The following is a 5,970-nucleotide window of genomic DNA, read 5'->3' on the forward strand; positions in this document are numbered from 1 at the left end:
GTTAACTGGTTCGAATCGTCTTCAATACTACTTGTATTATTACTTATCACTGCCCTTTTTGTTAACTGGTTGAATCGTCTTCAATACCAATTGTATTATTAGTTACCACTGCTCGATTTGTTAACTGGTTCAATCGTTTTCAATACTACTTGTATTATTAGTTATCACTGCTCGTTCTGTTAACTGGTTGAATCGTCTTCAATACTACTTGTATTATTAGTTACCACTTCTTGTTTTGTTAACTGGTTGAATCGTCTTCAATACTACTTGTATTATTAGTTACCACTTCTTGTTTTGTTAACTGGTTGAATCGTCTTCAATACTAGTTGTATTATTAGTTACCACTTCTTGTTTTGTTAACTGGTTGAATCGTCTTCAATACTACTTGTATTATTAGTTACCACTTCTTGTTTTGTTAGCTGGTTGAATCGTCTTCAATACTACTTGTATTAATGGTTACCACTGCTCATTTTGTTAACTGGTTAGATTTTCTTCATTGTCAGTTGTTGTTTTTTTAGTTATGACTGACCATTTTGGTATCTGGACTGATTCAGTTCAATAAAACTTTTTTGTTACATATGACTACTCACTTGGGTGGATCGTCTACATTACCAGCTGTTTTGTTAGATTTAACAGCTCACTTGGGTGGATCGTCTACATTACCAGCTGTTTTGTTAGATTTAACAGCTAACTTGGGTGGATCGTCTTCATTACTAGCTGTTTTGTTAGATTTAACAGCTCACTTGGTTTGAATCGTTTTTATTACCAACTGTTTTGTTAGATTTAACTGCTCACTTGGTTTGAATCGTTTTTATTACCAACTGTTTTGTTAGATTTAACTGCTCACTTGGTTGGGATCGTCTTCATTTCTAGATATATTGTTAGATTTAACTGCTCACTTAGTTGGGATCGTCTTCATTTCTAGATATATTATTAGATTTAACTGCTCACTTGGTTGGGATCGTCTTCATTACTTGATGTTTTATTAGATTTAACTGCTCACTTGGTTGAGATCGTCTTCATTACTTGATGTTTTGTTAGGTTTAATTACTCAGTTGTTTGGGTGTTTTTCTTTAATCGTTGTTTTATTGGGTATGACTGTTCCTTCGTCTCTTGGGTGACTTTTCTGAACTTTGTTTGGACATGGCTGATTTTTCATTTATTGTTTTTACATATAAAATATTTAATTGTTCTTTGATAAATAACCACAAATGATGCCTTATTATACGTCCAGGTGTTGTATTAAAGGTTTGTATAGACGGTTTGTTTCTATTTTGTAATAAAAGGTTGTTTCTACTTTTCAGTTAAATAAAAAACTGAACTTTGAAGAAAAATCCGCGAGTCAGTTTTATTGGCCAAACACAGTCTATATGATGTGAAGGTAATGTCATCATTGTACATTTTTTTCAGTTAAGTTTTCTTTATATTTTTCAAATCTTCATTCTGGAATGAATGCTATCTCCTGTCTTTATGAGATTAAAGATTCAGAGCAGCAGAATTGAAAACTACGTACAGTGCTAAACAAATACATCTTATAGTTGTTACGACGACAACAATTATAACAACAACAAAATAGAACAATGTACGACTGAGTGAATGAGGTTGAGGAGATTTTCGACAAACAAAAACTTCATTTCCGGAGTGCTCAAAGGTTCAGCCGCTTCTCGCTTTTCAATCCCCTTCTTACATCTCACTCTAGTGGTCACGATTTATCGACCAGTAGACAAAACTATAACTTTTATGAATTAAGCACACGAATCTAAAAAAACAACAACAAAAAACACAACAACCAAATCAGATATCTTTAAGAACGAATATATTTATATCTATAGCGATAAAAAACAAAACAAATATAGTTCGGTAAATGTGACTTCAAACTTTCTTTTATCAGTGTTAGTTCGTTTGATTTATTTGTTTTTATTCATTAGTTTGCTGTTTTAGTATCTGATCTTTTGAAAAATCACGAGACCGTTATTTTGGTTTTACTGCATATTTTAAGAACTTATTTTTAGGGCTCCAGGTTAAGGACTTCGAGAACGAGAGAGGACAACGACATAAATTTAATGAACCAATACTACTATATATAGTAAATTTTTTCTTCTCTTTTTATTAGAGTAAAACAGTTACTAGTAAGGCATGAAAACAAAGTGGAACGTTTGCCTCAGGTTCTTTCAAGGTTTTCGTCTACGTGTCGGTCACTGATCGCAAGAGGCCAATAACCAATAATTGTTTCAATGTATTTTCACGAGCTTCATATATATATATACTGCCTGTATTTTATGCATGTTTTTTTATTTGTTTCTGATACAACACCCAATAAAGAGAAATAGTGAAAGTTAGATATGTAATATTATTAATAGCAGTTTAAAGACGTTGGTAGGGGGAGCTGCCAAAGAATATTTCAAAAATAGATATTGGATATTCATAAAAATATACATAACGGCATGTTTATTTTATAGGAAGAAATATACATAGTTAATTAAACGTTGACAGAATGCGTCTGTACGAATGGCCTGGTGGTTAGGGCACTCGACTCGCAATTTGCGGGTCGCGTCTTCGATTCACGTCTCCGAACATATTCGCCCTTTCAGCTGTGGAGGCGTTATAATATATGATCAATCCTACTTTTTGTTTATAAAAGAATACCTCAAGAGTTGGCGATGGGTGTTGTTGTTACCTATCCTATAGTCTATCGCTTCTAAATTAGGGACGACTAGAGCATATAATTCTCGAGTAGCTTTGCACGAAATTCCCAAAACAAACAAACAAACAAGCTTTTGTACAAATGTTATGTGTGACTACATGGCAAGTGACTGTTTTTACATATGTTTATATGCCACAAATTGATGGTCTCATGCCAAGCTAACAGAAGCATGTCGTTCAAATCTTACGTGTGACTACATGGCAAGTGATTGTTTTTACATATGTTTATATGCCACAAATTGATGGTCTCATGCCCAAGCTAACAGAAGCATGTCGTTCAAATCTTACGTGTGACTACATGGCAAGTGATTGTTTTTACATATATTATGTTTATTTGCCACAAATTGATGGTCTCATGCCAAGCTAACAGAAGCATGTCGTTCCACCAGATATATCATTGTTTGAAGAACCATAACTTCGTCGTACCGTATTTACTTATGGCCATAAAAATTTGCAACGTAGTAAGTGCACGTGCTTAACCCTAGAAGTGTCGATATTCATTAGTTTTAAACTATATATTCGACAAAGTGCTTGCGGGTCCATTAATTTGTTTAATTACAAAACATGAGTCGCACGTAAGCACACAAGTAAAATAAAACACCAATATCACAGTAATTACTGGTGTGATTTTTTGTCGGTTCTTACAATGGATACTGTAGCAGGTAAAACAAAATTACTCAATACGAAGAAGTTGGCCCTACCGGCAGTGGAAGGTACCAAAACCTCGGAGAATTAATAACGGATATATTGTCCATACATCCGGATACATTACCTACGTTAAACATTTGACTTTCAACATTTGCTGAATTTTATTGATTTTAAGAATTGTGTCATTAAGCTTGAATTCTTATTCTTTGTTACACACTAATTAATTTAAAGTCTCTAAGTATAGGATACATTAATCTCAAACACCAGGTCGTAAGGTATTCTGGGGTAGGTTTGTTTGTTTGTATTTAAGCACAAAGCTACACAATGGGCTATCTGTGCTCTGCCCACCACGGGTATCGAAACCCGGTTTCTAGCAGTATAAGTCCTCAGACATACCGCTGTGCCACTGAGTGGCTCTGGGGGTAGGAGTTGACGTCTCTCCCAGAGTTGTGCATGATCTGAACAAGTAAATTTTATTACACTTCTAATAAACGCTAACCAATTCCTTAACATCTACATCATATCGTGTGAAATAAAGATATTTTCATTTCAAACCAAGATAATGTGTGGTCATTCATATCGCATGCATACCTCCAAGGATTGGTGTATTGAACTGAAGTAGCCAGCTTTATGTTTTTCAGTGTTGCTGTAATCATGTTTTTATTGGTTGATTTTTCTTGTGTGTGTGAAGTAGTGCGTAGTAGTAGTTTACAAAAACATGAGTTACTGTTTTCACAAGATCGAACTGATATGTGGACGTATTTACACAAACACAAGAAATGTTTGTATTAGAATTTACACGCTTCAGAACAAAGTCAAGTAATAAAAACTATTATAGCTTATCACTGACATGTAGTAAACTAATATTTAAAGTATTACACTATATTTGACACCAATTAAGCAGAAACTAGGCTTATCGGTCAGGGTCTCTTTATCTACATTTATATGTATCTATTCTTTACAAAATCTATCTATCTAATTATTCATCAGTCTATCTGTTTTGATATGCATCTGATTACTGATATCTGTTCACATATTTCTCTGATTGACAATCGATCTATTTGTTTGAATATCTATCTATCCATTAGGTGTAAACCAACCATCTCTTTCTTTAGGACAGGAATGGCATGAAGCCATTCATTCCAGGATATCCAGAAGAACCGTGAATAGGAGACTGACCAAATAAGGTTGATTTGCAAGAATGGCTATCTGCAAACCGATATTAACCATAATTCATTGCTGTCACCATGTTACTTGGGCAAAATAGCATGTCAACTTACAGTTAGGACACTGACAACATGTCATCATTTCAGATGAGTCCTGTTTCCGGCTTGTTAAAGCTGATTGCAAGATTCGTGTTCGTCGTTTGCCTGGAGAACAGACGAGTGAACACTGTCTTTCCCACAGGGAACACACAGGAGGTGGTGCAGTACATGTTTGGGTAGCTATTCATCATTTGTGGAAAAACTGCTCTTCATATCCTCCAGGAAAACGTCAATGGCGCCGATCACAATGAGACGATATTTCTGTCATATGTTAGGGCAAGGTTTTGCAATAACTTTGTGTTTTAGTGTGCGTTGTACAGGATCATCTAGACCAGGAGGACATTACAAGACTGACATGGCCAGCAAAGTATACAGATTGTGATTCCATTGAGAACTGTTGAGCAGAACTGCACCGGAAAATTGCTATCCATAACCCCAAACCAGCTACTGTACGTGAGTCGCAGCGCCTTCTAGTGACAATTTGGGATGAAATCACGGTGTATTAGATCAATAACCTCATCGACAGTATGCCACCTCACCTTACGGAGGTTATTAAAGTAGGAGGAGGGCCAACCAAGTACTGAATGTTTAATATGAACTGATATAAGGTTACAGATGCTATATATATAATAATTTAATGCTATATTTTGTCATTATATATATTTTAGTGAGGTTTTATTGTGATAAGTAAAATTCTGAATTACACATCTTTCTACAGGTGTCTGATAAAATTGTTTGCTGTTCTAATAAATCGTTCATGATGTCCATAGAACCTGTCTCATTATACAAATTACACATCTATTCAAGTTGATGCAACAAAAATAATTAGGTTGGTGATGGTTTGCAGTCCTAACTTTCACCCTGTTATTAAGTAACAATACAGTTCAGCATTCAAAAGCTTTTGACCAGAAACATTGTGATGTTTACCAAAGCAACACAGTAAGGTGTCACGGGTAGAATCCTGTTTGTGTGACATGATTTACTCACGAAGGTATCTAAGTTTTCTTTCTCACCATTAAACAGTGAAACTGCCTGTGACTTTGGAAAAAAAAAGGTGTTACTTTTAAAGGAGGTGAATGACCTTTAAAAACTAGATTTCAAGAGAATGATGTTCAATTACAGAACAACAGAAAAGGCAGTTTTACATGGTCTCAAGCACTTGCTGGTCGTTTCGTAGCATGAAGTCACGTTGATAATACGCGTCGATATATTTACTACATTGTTATGGCTAAGACAGATGAATTAAAACATAAAATATTTAACAGGTGTCACACATTATATTTACAATTAGTGTAACCATAGTGAAACATTATCTTAAAAACATAAAGGTAACAACTCTTACTTTGGTCTCTCC

This window comes from Limulus polyphemus, unplaced genomic scaffold (genome assembly GCF_000517525.1).
Source record: "Limulus polyphemus unplaced genomic scaffold, Limulus_polyphemus-2.1.2 Scaffold3543, whole genome shotgun sequence".
Lineage (NCBI taxonomy): Eukaryota > Metazoa > Arthropoda > Merostomata > Xiphosura > Limulidae > Limulus > Limulus polyphemus.